Below are 15,170 nucleotides of genomic sequence, written 5' to 3' on the forward strand. Positions count from 1 at the left end.
TGGCGCTAATAATGATCTGTCTTTGTTTTATCATTTCATGTTGTTGCTTCTCATTTTGGCTGCCTGAATTCTTAATGCCTTCGAGTGTCTCGCGGAGATTGCTTCCTCTTGCTGCCAGGCCGGGACACAGTTGCAGACTTGCATATGAAAACACCCAGCCTGGTGCCTGCAGCTAACAAGCCAGCCACCATTTAAATTTCAATCAGCCCTTCTGTTTGTGTGTAAGTTCTTTGGATGGTTGAAATTAGCAATTTTGAAAAATTGATTAAAATTGCTGGTTTCATGAAGCCTCAAAACATCAAAATCAATCTTTTTTTTTTTTTTTTTTTTTTTAAACACACCGAAATTCTTGTTGGACTCACCATGTCTGCAGTATGGGAAACTGCCAAGTGTGCCGGGGATGCGGTGGAGAAGGGTGAGCTCTGTGCTCAGGGGCTTGTCTTGGCTCTAGACTGACTCCTGTGTGACCTTCTTAAGTGCTTGAACCTCTCGGTATCTCATTTTTTTTTCCATCTGTGAAATAAAAGGGTTTGACTGGATAGGGGATCTCTAGAAGGCTCTCACAGCCCTGACACTATGTAATTATGTGCTCTAAGTCAGGTTAAAAAAAATTAAAAAAAAAAAAAAGAAGAATGGATCTTTGCAGGTAGGATCTACATTTGGATGAGTTGAGAATACTAACAACCCATAGCATACTCCTGAACATTTTTTTAGCGAAATCCAGGCACTTTACATGCATTATTTACATCCATTGATGCATCACAAGAAGACTATGAGAAATACAATTATTATCCCTATTTTTAGGTGTAGAAACAGAGGCTTTCCACCTTCCACAGTGCCATGATTCCCAGCAGGGGGGACATGAAGCCTTCTCCCCATGGCCACTTGATAGCTCCAGGTAAGGTAATTCTTGCCCGTCCAGCAGAGGGCTCCCCCTATTTCTGGGAGAGTCACACATGTGCTCACGGCTCCCTGGCCTGACCAGGGCAGTGGACATTTGAGGTGACCCTGGGCTCTCTTCACTTTGCTCTGTCTGTGACTCGATGTCATAGAAGCTATATCCATCAACTTTGCAGCAGAGATGCTGCAGGGAAGTGATAGAGGGTAAAAAGAGGAGAATGACTTATTTCCCCAAATAGTGTGAAGTGCTCACTAGCACATACCCACAGTCCTGGCCACGGTCTTGGCACTTTAAAGAAATGCTTTAAGATTATTGCTTGGTTTGAGGAGGAAAAAAAAAAAAGCACTGTGAAGAGAAGAAATAATAGGCCAAAAATGGAGTCACTTGTGCTAATCCCCACTTCAGTAAATCAATACTTCATACTTAACCTAACTATAGTTTCAAAATCTTTCCCAGGAATGTAATCTTAAACCAGTTAATCTGGAATATTTTGGTGAGTGGTACTGAGGTAATCCACCTGATGAACTCCTCTGTCCCCAAAAGAAAGATGTAGGTAATCCTTCTTTCCTTCTCCCAGCCTCCTTTTGCCTATAAAAGTCTCCCATTTTTTTACAGCTCTTTGGAGCTCCTTTCTGTTTGCTGGATGAGATACTGTCAGATTCCTGAATCATTGAATGAATAAATTCAATTTGATCTTTAAAGTTGCTCAGTTGGATTTAGTTTTCCAACAATACTCTGCTGGTATGGGCTGGACTAGAATCCCTTCAGCATTTCTGGCCCTACCTTTGTGCACTTCCACTCATACTTGCCTTGCTCAGTAACTGGGCACTGTTGCTTCCTCCACTTCACTTGAGTAAGATGAATGTCAAGGCCATTGTCTGTCTTTCATAGGTCCTCATGGAACAGCTGTCAATAGTGCTTAATCGATCCAGGAATTGCCTAGGATCCTCCTTAAGAAAGGAGAGATGCTCAGTGCTCACTCCAGACTTACTGAAAAGAGCCCTAGCCAGTTTAGAAGGCCTTGGTTTCTTAAACATGCTCTATGTGTGCACATGGACAGTATCCTTGTGTTCTTACCTTCCAACTCACTGGCAAGAGAGTCAGTGTGTAGACAGTTTAAATTCCATTCACAATCCTCTAGGTATTTATGGAACCCGTACAAAGCTAGAAGGAAAAGATAGAGGTGTTATGGGGAAACCATGTTTCCCAGACCTAGAATTAAATACCAACTCCTTGTGAACTTGGAAGCCACTTAAGTCTCTGAGCCTGGTTTCTGCAATTTTCAGATGAGAAAAAATGGTCTCTCCCTCTGGATTGTCTTGGGGAGAGAGATATGGTATGTATGTGGGTCACCTGGTATAATGCCCAGTACAGAAGTGGGTGCTTAACTGGTAGTAGCTACTATTCCTACCTGAGGAAACTGATGGCACCCCTAAGGTGACTGTTCTAAGGCTTCTGTGAATCCCCAAGTCTCTGGCCTCTCATGGCATATAAATTTCATCTTCAAGGGGAGAGGATGCTAGGTGGTAAGCTAGGCTTACTCATCAGAAAGATGGCTTGTGTTCCTTTCATTTAACTTTTTATTTAGCTCCTTTGCATTTGACTCAAATCTATGTGTCAGTGTAGTATCAGCTATTATGTGTTATGGACCTTCAGGGAATTAAAAAAATTCTTGAAATAATAAATACAACACTCTCCATGATCAAGAAGTGCTTTACAATAAAGCACAGTGGTAGGCAAAGGTCATACTTGTAGGTGGTGTAGACTGCAGGCTGGAAGGAGATAAGAGGTGATGATGGAGTGAATTTGACCTGGCTTTCTTCTGAGTCTTTCATTTGGTGAAGGCACTCTTCTGTACCACCTTCATGAACATCTAGAACACCACAAAGCCAGAGCCAATGAATTCAGGAATCAGGGTTTCCCAGCTAAGGGAGAACTCTTTGACTTGGCACTAGGTAGCACTAACTTTTTATCTGGGAGTGAGAGAAACCCAGCTTAGCCTGGCTTAAGCCAAGATGGAGGCCATCAACTCATGGGCCAGGAGCTACACGACTGGACCCAGATACCATATGGAATTGTTAGCACCATCTCTCAGCTTTTATTCCTCTGTGTTGACTTTATTCTCAGGCTGGCTGCCCCCATGTGATGGCAAAAGTGGTCCCCAGCAGTTCCAGGCTCACATCCTGCCTGATCAGCAAGAACAGGAAGCAAACCACTCTTCCCTAGTGGTTTCAGCCAAATCCTGGTGCTGACTCTCCATGACTCACCAGGGTCATGCACCCATCCCTGAACAAATGCCTACGTCCGAGGGAGTGGGGGGCGCTGACTGTCCAGGCTTGGCTCACTTGCCCACTCCAGGGCCAGAGGTAGACAGTAAGGGTTGGCTGGCTCCTGTAGGAAGGGAGCTAAGAAGCTGAGTGGTCAAAACAACAAAGAGATGTCCATTCACACTGGGCCCAGGCTCAGTGACAGAACTGGAGATGCCTTCTTGATCCCCCAAAACACATTGTTTGAGGCTTTTGCTTTTGACCTATTAAAATACACAGTGATTGAGAAAATTGGAAAAAACATAAACGTTGTCTTAGGTCGGTGTCCTCAAAAGTGGATGTTGAGACAAGATTCAGTGTTCAAGATATCTAGATGGGATATCATCCCAGGAAGCACAGTAAGGGTTGCAGAATGAAACAGAGAAAGGAGAAAAGCCAGTACAAGCCAAGCTAGTGAGTGGGTTCCTGCTGTGGGCCATGGGGGTTCAGTTGCTTTTGGGGCTCCATTTGTGACTGTGCAGAGCACACTCAGAACTGTCCCTCAAAGCCTTGAGGAAGCTTGAGGATCTCCTGACCAGGTCCTGCCTCTCACTGGTTGAGGGTTGTTACTCCTGAGGTTTAACTGCCTGACCCTTTGGACCTGCCCTATTAAGGGGAAAACAAGGTTCTGCAGCGCTAACCTGCTGTTGGGTAGAAATGCAGCTACTTGAGTGGGAAGCATCTGTGGGGAAGGTTGCTACCCATCGCAGCTGCAGCTGACTTCCAGGGAGGATCAGGAGAGATGGGGGGACACCAGCAGCATTTGCTAAAAATCCAGATTGGCTTAGATTTTAGGGAACCACTATTACTTTTGTTCGGTACCTTAATGACATTGGAATTAGCACAGGAATATGCTCTTATTTCTTTTAAATTCATTCTGAAGAATTTAGGTGTGAAATGTCATGGTATTTGTAATTTGCTTCAAAATATTTCAGCAAAAATACAATGAAGCAAATAGTGCAAAGTATTAGCAGTTGTTAAATCTAGGTGATAGATATACCTTCAAAGGTGTTAATTATGCTATTTCTATCATTTGGTAAGTTTGGGAATATTTGTAATAATAATAATAATAAAGCCAAAAACCACTGTGTGATGCTAGGATCTGTTTGTGTTTGGTGGTTGAGCAGTGGCTGCTTTTCCACCCTTTTCCCTGCCTTGAAGCTTAGCACAGTGGTATAGAACTCTGGTTGGAGCAATTTGTCTCCAAATTGTTGTGTGACTTTGGAAAATTTGCTGGGCCTCAGTTTCTCTGTGTATAAATGAAGGATAGGATGTTCCAGATTTCTGAGATCTTCCACACCCTGAGGCTATATGGGTCTGTGAGCAGTTTCTAATGCGTGGTGGAAATTTCAGAATGCCAACAGGAGGGACTTTGGAACTCCTAGTCAACTGTCCTTTCTAGAACCTTCGGTTGGAGGTTGTTGGGCCACTTCTAAACTGCTTTCAGACCCAGCCACTGACTTAGAAGATGGCCTCAGTCAGCTTTCAGGGCTGTCCTCTTTCTTCAGGGCTGACTTTGGACTGCTGGGCCTCAGTGTGGTTGAACTCCTGGGGAGAGGGGCCCATCGAGAGAGGAAAACAAGACCTTGGGTCTCACAAAAAGTGGAAGGAAGCCAATGTCTATTGGCTTCTATGCCCACTACACTGAGAGTTTTTACTATAAATGATGTGGAATTGTGTCAAATGATTTTTTTAATCCTATTGAGATAATCATATGATTTCACTGATATTGGAATATTAAACCAACCTTTTATTTTTAGGATAAATGCCACTGGGTCATGGTCTTTTTGTATATTACTGAATGCAGTTTGCTCATATTTCAAAGCAATTTATGCCCCATGAAGAGTATTGGTCTATAGTTTTCCATTTTAATAATATCTTTTACTGCTTTTGGTATCAGGATAACCTGGCTTCATAGAACCTGATGGGAAGTGATTTCTCTTTCTATATTTTCTGAAGGCGTTTGATAGGTGTGGAATTTCCTTTCTACCTACTTTTTTTTTTTTTAAATAGATGTAACTGGTAAAACTATTGGAGTTTAGTGCTTTTTTTTTGTAGGAAGACTTATTTCAATTTATTTCAGTACAGTAGCTATAGGGTTATTCAGGCTTTCTACTTCTTCTTGAGTGAGTTTGGTAGTTTGTGGCTTTCAAGTAATTGGTACATGTTTACCAAATTGTTGAATTTATGGCATAAAATTGTTGACACTATTTATCATTCTCATATCCTTTTATTATTGTGTAATCTGCCTTTTTATCTCTGCATGTATTCCTTTTTATGGGATCTGCTTTACTTGATATGAATGTACTAATGGAATGTTCTCATAATTAGTGTTTGTGTGGTATGTTTTCTTCCATCCTTTGTTTCTAACCTCTCTGTGTTATATCTAAAGGGGTTAACTTATTGATAGTATGTAGTCTGGTCCTGCTGCTTTTTTACCTAGTCTGGCCTTGCTTTTTTTTTTTTTTTTTTTTTTTTTTTTTACCCAGCCTTTGACCTTTGAAATGGAATAATATGATCACTGGTAGATTGGGTTTAAATATGTGATCCTGCTATTTATTTTCTACTTTTCCCACTCATTCCTTATTCCACTTTCCCCCCTTAATTATTTCCCTGTATCAATTCAATTTTTCTTTATGACTCTGTTGTACCCTCTCTATAAGCTTACTAACCACTTCTTTGTTTTATGTTTTTAGTTATTGCTCAAGAGTTTGTGATATTTATGTTTAACTCATCACAGTCTACTTTCCATCAATATACTGCTTTATATGTGATGTAAGAATTTTACAACAGTATACTTCCTTTCCCTCCCTCTCTTTTGTATTATTGTTGTCACATATTTTACTTACACATATATTATAACCTACAATACACTGTTATTTTTATATGAAGTAGTTAGCTACCTTTTAAAGAAAATGAGAAGCAAGAAAACACATATTTTTAAAAATCTACCCACATATTTAGCATTTCCATACTCTTCATTCATTTGTAAAGATCTGATTTCCATCTGATATTTTCCTTCAGCCAGGAGAGCTTTATTTAATAATTCTTGTAATGCAAGTAGCCTAGCAATAATGAATTCTCTTGCCTTTTATTTGTCTGAAATTCTTTATTTTGCCTTTACCTTTAAACAATATTTTCACTTGATAAAGAATTCTAGATTGATAGTCATTTTTTTTCCCTCCTCTCTATAGCAGATATATTGTTCCATTGTCTTCTGGCTTGCATAGTTTCAGTTGAATAATCTCGATAAGTTTTTAGTTATGTTCTGTATGTGGTATTTTTTCTTTTACCACTTTTAGGATTTTTCTCTTCATCATTGGTTTTCATAAACTAGATTATGAAATGTCTTCGTGTGATTTTCTTTGTATTTATTCTGCCTTGGGGTTTGTTCCGTTTTTTGGATGTTAACTTTTATTTTTAATAAAATTTAGGATATTTTCAGCTATGTATGACTTCTTCAAAAAACTTCTTTGCTCCTTCTTTTTTCTTTGGGGACTCCAAATTACACATATGGTAGACGATTTAATATGGTCTTACATGTCATTGAGGCTCTGTTTAATTTATTCACTTTTTTTCTCTCTTCTGCTTTTTTTGGGATAGTCTCTCTCACCTCCTCTTCAATTTTACTTATGTTTTCTTTTTTGTAATGTCTAATCTGATTTTAAACCTGTCTGGTGAACTTTTCATTTTAGATATTGTGATTTTTGGCTCTAGATGTTCCAGGTTTTTTTTTTTTTTTTTTTTAAGTTTCCTTTTCTCTTTTTATTATGCTTATAGTTTCCTTAAACTCTTAAAAATATTTATAATATCTACCTTGAAGTCTTTTTATGTTAATTCCATTACCTTTATGATTTCTAGGTTTGATTCTGTAGACTGATTCTGTTGACTGGGTTACATTTTTCGGTTTTGTTTTGTTTTTGCATGTTTGGTTATTTTTTATTAGATGCTGGACATTGTGAAAATGAGATTGTTGAGTGTGGATTTTGTTTTCTCCTGTTGAGTACACTGAGTCATGTTCTAGCAGCCAGTTAGTTTACTTTCAGGTCATCTTGTACTTATGAGACTTGTTTGTAAACTTGGTAGAGTCTAGAGTAGCATTTACTCTAGGGCTTGCTTAGTTCCCCTACTGGTGCCTTTTATGCAGTTTCTTCTGAATGCTCTGAGCATTCAGTAAGGTATTTCCATTCTTTTTGGTTAGAACTCAAATGTCTCTCAACCCTGTTGAGCTTTAGTATCTGTTCAGCTGGTAGTTTCCCAGTAGTTGTTCTTTCTTTGGCAATTGTTCCTTTTCTAGACTCATGGAGTATCTTCCTACACACTTGTAGCTTAGTATTCAACCAGACTCAGGGGATCTCTGTGCAGACTTCTGAAGCTCTTTCTCTGCATAGCTTCTTCCTCTTCAGTTCTCTGTCCCACAGAATCCAAAAATCTTAGGTTTCCCAAAGTCTAATCTCTCTCTTGTAAGGTATGGAGACTACACTTGTTTCTTGGATCTACACAAATCTTTGCCAAGTCCAATAAATGGCTCTGGGCAGAAATATTTATACTCACTTCCTTTGTTTTTCTTTTCTAAAGAACTTAAGTACTATGATGCATATTGTTCAACATCTGAAGACAATTGTTTTACATATTTTTCCCATGCTTTTTGTCTAATTGTTTTAGATTATATAGAAGGAAGAATATGGCTCTTTAAAGATGTCCATGTCATAACCTCTGGAACCAATGGATATGCTAGGTTACGTGGTAAAGGGAAATTAAGATTGCAGATAAAATTAAGGTTGCTAATCAGCTGACTTAAAAAAAATAATTAATTTATTCATGAGAGACACACAAGAGAGGCAGAGACATATGCAGAGGGAGAAGCAGGCTCCCTGCAGGGAACCTGATGCAGGACTCAATCCTAGGACCCTGGGATCATGACCTGAGCCAAAGGCAGATGCTCAACTACTGAGTTACCCAGGTACCCCCTAACCAACTGACTTTAAAATAAGGATATTATCTTGGATTATTCAGATGGGCCCAAGATAATTGCAGGGAACTTGAAAAGTAGAAGAGGGGTAAAGGAGAAAACCAGAGAGATGGCAACATGGAAGGCTTTGGTTCCATGCTGTTGGTTTTGAAGATATCAAATGGGAAACATAAGCCAAGGAAAGCAGGTGGTTTCTAGAATTTGTAACGGACAAAGAAAGGAATTCTCTTTAATGGCCTGCAGAAGTAATGCAGCTCTGATGACACCTTGATTTTAACTCACTCAGACTCATTCTGACCTCCAGACCTAGAAGATAATAAATTTATATTGTTGAAGCCACTAAGTTTGTGGTTATTTGTTAGAGCAGCAATAGGAACATTGGTATTTTTTAAAAGTTTTCCACTGACCTCGTTTAACCTCCCCAATTTACAGCTGAGGCCACTGAAACAAATGGCTAAAGGCAGATACTGGGGGATCTCAGTGTTGCAAAGCCGACTTAAAACAAGAGTACAGAATATGTATTTTATATCCTCCCAGGAAGATGCCTCTTGGCATACAGGTATTTGTAACTGTGGCAGGAGATCTGCAATGCGCTTGGATGCAAAATGTACATCCTAAATAACCTGGCAGTGAAGGCCAACCCATTAGCTATGCAAAACTATGGATTTTTGCAGTTCAAAAATCAGTTTAATCAGCCTTATTACCACAAAAGTGCCCGCATATAAACCTGGTGTGAGTCATTGATTGGTTTTGATCGAGTTGATGAGAATTCCGGTATTTAACAGACTTCAGCACTCTGGAGAACCACAGAGCATATTCTGCTAAGGCTCATATCAATTCCATCTCCAGCTTTACATCAGCAAGGGCGGTTCTCAGCTTGGTTTCAATCATTCCATGCATTTAAAAAAATTAGTGCTTTCACTGAGCCAGCAGGAGCCAAGCATTGCCTAGATTTTGGCGTTCAGTAGCATTCTGAGATCTATTGATTCATGTTCAAAATTTCAGGGACTCTAGGATTCCTTGGTGAGATCATTAGGTGAGAATTTTTCCTCCTTCTTTCTTTCCCTCCCATCCCCTCCTCTTCAATTCCCTTCTCCTCTTCTTTCTATTTTTAAAATTAACCTTAGGTTGGTTACACCTGGGACAGATGAACGCCTCTGCCTGTGGACCATATGCAGGTTAGTAGACAATTGGATTATCCCAGGGCTCCTTTCCTGCCTTGACATTTTTCTAATTCCACAGTGCCTCTGGATGATTCTTGGCTGTTACCCAGTTTAGGATTTCAGGCTGATAATGACAGCCAGATGACCCCTCTCTGCTCCTTTCTCCAGAGCACACTCTTAGCTTTTGCTTGGACCTTGACTCACTGTTTAGCTTGGAAAAACCCACTCAGCAAGTTGGCATTTTGCAGGTGGTTGAGGACAAATGCAGAGAGTGAAGGCAAAAGTGACTGGTTAAAACTTCTAGAGCATGCACAGTTGTTCTCAGTGCTTGGCCATCAGAGTCAGGCTATAGATAGATACTAAATATCACCCTCATTTTATACAGGAGGAGACTGTAGACACAGAGGGATTAAGTAACTTTTGAAGCAGCACAATAAATAAAGTAGCAGCCCTGGGATTTGTATCCAAGCAGTCTAGAAGCTTGTTCTTAACCACTACCTTACTATCAAAGGACCAGCCCTTTGTTGAGATTAGAGTAGGTGGCACCAGAATGCTGTGCTTGGAAGGACCAGAAGGCATTACCCTTGATGCTCCATCAAATGCCTGCAACCTCCGTTCTGAGTTCCTTTTGCATTTGAGTACAGGCATCACCTGTCATAGTTTCTAGATTCAGATAGACTGTATTCAGATTGACTCTTGGTGCCTGTATTTTCTAGTATGTGGCCCTAAACCTCAGTTTCCTTATCTGTAAAATGGGGCTACCAATACCTCTTTCAGAGGTCATTATGAGTTGAATGAAATTGTATATGCAAAACACTGGCACAGAGGGCGCACCCTCATTGAGGGATGGACCCATGGAAGGAAATACTGTAATCTAGCGATTGACATCAGGGTGGAGACTTTAAAAATAGAATATGGGCAGCTATTGCAAATATAGTACGGAGAGCTCCTGTATAACCTCCTAGCATTTCCTAATGTTAACATCTTAAATAATTTTTACATGTAATTATTAAAACCAATAAATTAATAGTGGGTAATATTATTACTAACCTACAGACTTCATTCAGATTTCACTAGTTTTCTCATTAATGTCCTTTTCCTGCCCCAGGATCCAATCCAGAACCCTATGTGGTATTTAGTGGCTGTGTCTCCCTAGGCCCTTTCAATCTGTGACAATGCCTCAGGATACCTTTGCTGTTCATGACCCTGACACTTCAGAAGGGTACTGAGCAGTGACTTTGCAGGATGTCCCTCCATTTGTGCTTGTCAGATTTTTCCTTCATGATTAGATTGAGGTTACACATTTTTGGCAAGCGTGCCCTGTAAGAGATGCGTCTTTCTCAGCGCATCAGATCGGAGCCACGTGATGTTGATGTGCCTTATTACTGGTGATGTTAACCTTGGTCACTTGATTGAGGTGGGTTCTGCCTTGAGTTTCTGTACTGCAGGTTACTGTGTTTTCTCCTCCCTTCATAATTGATAAATATCTTAGGAGAGCTGTTTTGTGACAATTCAAATCTTTTGTTTTTCCTTAAACTTTCACTTGCTAATTTTAGCATCTTGTCTGCAGTAATTATTACTGTGGTGTTGTAATAGAAAATTTTAGAATTTTCCTCATTCGTTTTGCACATATTAATTGAAATTCTTCTGTAATGAAGAGCTGCCCCCATTTATGCATTTTATAACCGTGTGGCTCCTGGATATTTATTTTATGAGTTATGATTTGATACTCTTATTATTTTCTTGCTCCCATTGTCCCAGCCTTGACCCTTGGGGACCCTTTCTTCTTTGCCCCATGGGCAGGGTTTGCTGGAGTGGTCCAGGCCAAGAGCCCAGAGTGCACCCTAGGGCAGCGAGGGCCGGGGTGTGTGAGAGAGTGTGAGTGTGTTGCAGGGAGGGGAGAAATGAGAAATGGGAGGGCCTGACACCCTTTTCCACAGAGCAGTCTGCTTCTCTAAGACTCATGCAGCTTTGAAATTTCCCTGGACCAGCCTTCTCTTTCTGCTCCATTCTACAGCTGAGGAAATTAAGGCCTCTGGAAGGAAGGGGACCCGTTGGAGGCCCGCAGAGCATGTTGGGTGGCTGGTGAGGTGTGCGGGGAGCACCTGCGCTGTCGGGCCCCTTGTCCCTGACATCCCCGGCTGGTACCCCTTCCCCCACCCCCACCCCCAACGGGGTGCCTTGTGGCAGGAGAGCCTGTTTCAGCATCTGGGCAACCAGGGGCCGAGGGAGGTTTGTTCATCAGCGGAGGCTCAGGAAGCAGGAGGCTCTGGTGCAAAGTTTCTTCAGGAAGCCCTGGGGCTGCTGGCGCAGCTCCCTCTTCTTTCTGCCCAGCTGAAAGGGAGGGGTTTTCTGTGCCAAATCCCCAGCTCCGGCTCAGTGGGGGCCTCTAATCCCCTCCTGGCTCAGGAACGGGTTCAGCCAGGTCTGGCGGAGGTGCCCCCGGAGAGAGGATTTCTGCGGGCCTGGGAACGGGCACCCGTGGCCCCGGGCCCACCCAGGCGCGGGCCGAGATGCTGGCCGCAGAGCATGGGAAACAGGACGGACCGGAGCTGACGCGGGGCTCTGCGCGAGTCTGGGGCTCCGCAGACGGAGAACATGGCAAGTGACAGGCTGGTGTGACACATGAGACCGGCCCGTAGCAATTTCTCCAACATCTGAGCTCTTCTGGCCGGACTGCCTGCACAGGCACTAGACCCTGTGGAGACAGCACGCCCCCCCCCCCCCCCACGAAAATAGAAAAGCCTGCTTTCCATCGTATAAACACAATCGTAAAGCAGAGACCGTGAGTCCTGCCAATCCCTTCCTAGTCTACAAGGAACTTTCCTTTCTAATGAGGTAGGCAGAAGAGGGGTTGGGGTCCTCATTCTACAGATGCAGTAACAGAAGCCTGATAGAGGAAGGGGTTGTGGCCTTCTCTGGGGAGCTTAGATGATTCCAGAAAGAACCAGCCCCCCACCCACTTCTGATTTCTCGGCTGTCCCATGACACCATCCCATCTGTGGGCCTGTTCTCCGGCATCTCCAGCCTCAGAGAGCCCTTCCCGGGGCTCAGTAGGTGCTTTGGAAAACCCTCTGAGCACCGCCTGGACGTCTGTGGATGGGACTGTAGTCTTGGGTGCATTGGGGTGGAGCAGCAGCAACCCCCAGACTCATCAGCGTTGACTGGCGAGGTGACCGAGTAGTGTGTGTGTGCACGCGCGTGTGCACACGTGCACATGTACATGTCAGCTGGGCAAGGAGCAGCATGTGCTTGGAGGCGTCTGCAGAGAGGCACTTGGCTGGATCCCCGCCCTTGTCTGGCTTTGGTTTCATACTTCCTGCCCCAGCAGGCCTGGAGAGGCCAAACTGCACAGATGGCCATCTGGCTGGCACTTTAGGACATGGCCCAGTGCTCACTCACAGCCTCTCCTTCCCCCACCCTCCTATGCTTCAGTGGCTCTGTTGACTCTGCGGAGGAGTGGCCGGGCCAGGACAGGGAGGCACTGCGGTGTCGCGGGCAGGGGGATCCAGTACAGGACGGGCCGAGGCAGAGCTCCCTCTTCCGTCCTCCATCAGACTCGGGTTGAAGGGCAGCTGTGTCTGTGCTGCCAAGGTCCCGAAGCCTGGCAGGCAGGATGGTCACAGGATGGGGGAGCCCTGATACTGCTCCTAGTGGGAAAATTCTACTTCTGTGAGCATTCTCCATGGTTCCAGAAAGTCCATTCCCAAGAGCCAATCAGAGGGATGTGGCTCAGGCCCCTTCCCTCCTTCCTTCCCTCCCTCCCTTCCTTCCTTCCTTCCTTCCTTCCTTCCTTCCTTCCTTCCTTCCTTCCTTCCTTCCTTCCTTCCTTTTTTCCTTCCTTCCTTCCTTCCTTCCTTCCTTCCTTCCTTCCTTCCTTCCTTCCTTCCTTCCTTCCTTTCTTCCTTCCTTCCTCCTATTCTAGGCCCTGGCAGGCCCACCAAGATGAATAAAGAACCACTGGATCTCTTTGGCACCCACTTCTGGTTCCAGGGTTTTAGGATGGTCTTCTGAGGCCATGAGGACGATTCCTCCCCAGCATCACTGCAGAGACCCTGCTGTCTGCAGAGTGTCACAGCAGAGGATACAGTGGGGCAGGGCGGTGGGAGGTGCTGGGGAAAGAAGTGAGGCCTGGGCTCTGGATCTGGGCTCTGGGGCCTACATACTCTGTGTCCTCCCAGGGTTGCCAGATTCAGGAAAGACAGAAAACAAAACCAGGACTCCCAGTTAAATTTGCATGTCAGATAAACAATGAAATGAGCTGATCTGCAATCCCATCCCTCTCTCTCCACCTTGTTGCCACGTAGCCTGGGGGCAAGACACACATGGCCTCTCCCTGCACAGCCTGGCTGTCACCAGCACCAGGAGAGGAAGGACCGTGGAGCCCGCACCTGCAAAGTCACCCTAGAAGTCTCTGGGTGTGTATGTGTGTTGGGGGGTCGGTCCTCCCATTCCCCACAGCCTCCACCTCTGGGCAAGTGGTCTCAGCCCCTGTCTGGGGCCTGTCGGTGCCTCAGTTTGAAAAAAGAATTATCAGGCAGCCTGGGTGGTTCAGTGGTTTAGTGCCGCCTTCAGCCCAGGGCATGATCCTGGAGACTCGAGAGCGAGTCACATGTCGGGCTCCCTGCGTGGAGCCTGCTTCTCCCTCTGCCTGTGTCTCTGCCTCCTCTCTGTGTCTCTCATGAATAAATAAATAAATAAATCTAAAAAAAAAAAAAAGAAAAAGAATTATCTAGGATAAGTTTGATCCATGCAATACTTGGGACATACTTATACTACAAAAAAATTGTTTCTTATCTGAAATTAAAACCTAATTGGGCACCCTGTATTTTTTTTTAAGATTTTATTTATTCATCCTTTCTAATGAGGATGCATCGCACAGCAAAGGCCCCCTCAGAGGGCCGGTCTGAGCCAAGCCTGCCTGTCTGTCTCCGCGGAGGGCAGGCTCTCCCTGTTTCCCACTAACCCCTAGCCCAGTGTCATCTGCTGGGGGGGACAGACACCTCCAAAGTTTCTGGAGAGGAGTTGAGGTGGTTGAAAAGCCCGTGTGCTCTTTCCTCTCCCTCGCATGGGACAGTTGGCCGGGGGGGGCGGGGGGGGGGGCAGCCTAGGGACAAAGAGGTCCTGGGCTGTCGGCCCTACTCAGTGCTTTTCCTGCTTCTGGTCCAGCGCTGCCCTTGACTGCTGTACAGGGAGGTCAGGGAAGGGAAGAGGATGCCAGTGTCACACAGCACGTCATGGGGACGGTAAGCGGTCCTCCGGCCGCTGCAAACTGTCCTAGGCCCCCTGGGGAGACACCCTCCTGGCCCTGCACCGTGTCCCCTGGGGGTTATCCTTGGGACCCTGGGGGTTCCGCCCAAGGAAGACTAATGGGATCTGAGGGGCGGAGAGCGGAGGGGTGGGGGGCTCAGCCCACAAGGTGAGTGGCGCATTCGTCTGAAGCCAGGCTGGCCTGGGGCGTTGCTAACCGCTTTGAGCATAAACATTTCCATATGTCCAACAGGCTGATTAGCCACCCAGGGACGGGGAGGGGAGAGATCGTGAATAAGGAATCCATATTAACCCAAGATCCAGCGATAGGGGCCCAGCTGAAAGAAATTAAAAAGATCATGTTTTCGAGCACTGGCCCTCCAACAGGGGAGCTTTTCTAGCTGCCAGCGAGCGTGTTACAAATTTCAGACACTAACGTATTGACAAAAGCAAACAAATAAACAAAAGTTGAAATGCAGGAGGCCTCCCGGGTCTGATAGACATCTCAGTGACATCCCCTCCTCCTTCGGGTTGTTTAAAAACACAACACCACACAACTCACAAGCGCATCCAACGGA

The 15,170-nt window shown here is 44.4% G+C and overlaps 1 protein-coding gene and 1 long non-coding RNA gene across 3 annotated transcripts in view; both read left to right on the forward strand.

Annotated features, from left to right (window-relative positions):
- The window catches only part of RPS24 (ribosomal protein S24), a 402,261-nt gene that overhangs the window by 329,872 nt on the left and 57,219 nt on the right, over positions 1 to 15,170 (forward strand). The window lies entirely within an intron of this gene.
- The window catches only part of LOC144312425 (uncharacterized), a 58,746-nt gene continuing 57,207 nt past the window's right edge, over positions 13,632 to 15,170 (forward strand). For both annotated transcript variants that reach the window (XR_013377892.1, XR_013377891.1), the window contains exon 1: positions 13,632 to 13,760. This is a non-coding gene — a long non-coding RNA (uncharacterized LOC144312425). The remainder of the gene's footprint in view (positions 13,761 to 15,170) is intronic.

The sequence above is a fragment of the Canis aureus genome, chromosome 4 (genome assembly GCF_053574225.1).
Source record: "Canis aureus isolate CA01 chromosome 4, VMU_Caureus_v.1.0, whole genome shotgun sequence".
Lineage (NCBI taxonomy): Eukaryota > Metazoa > Chordata > Mammalia > Carnivora > Canidae > Canis > Canis aureus.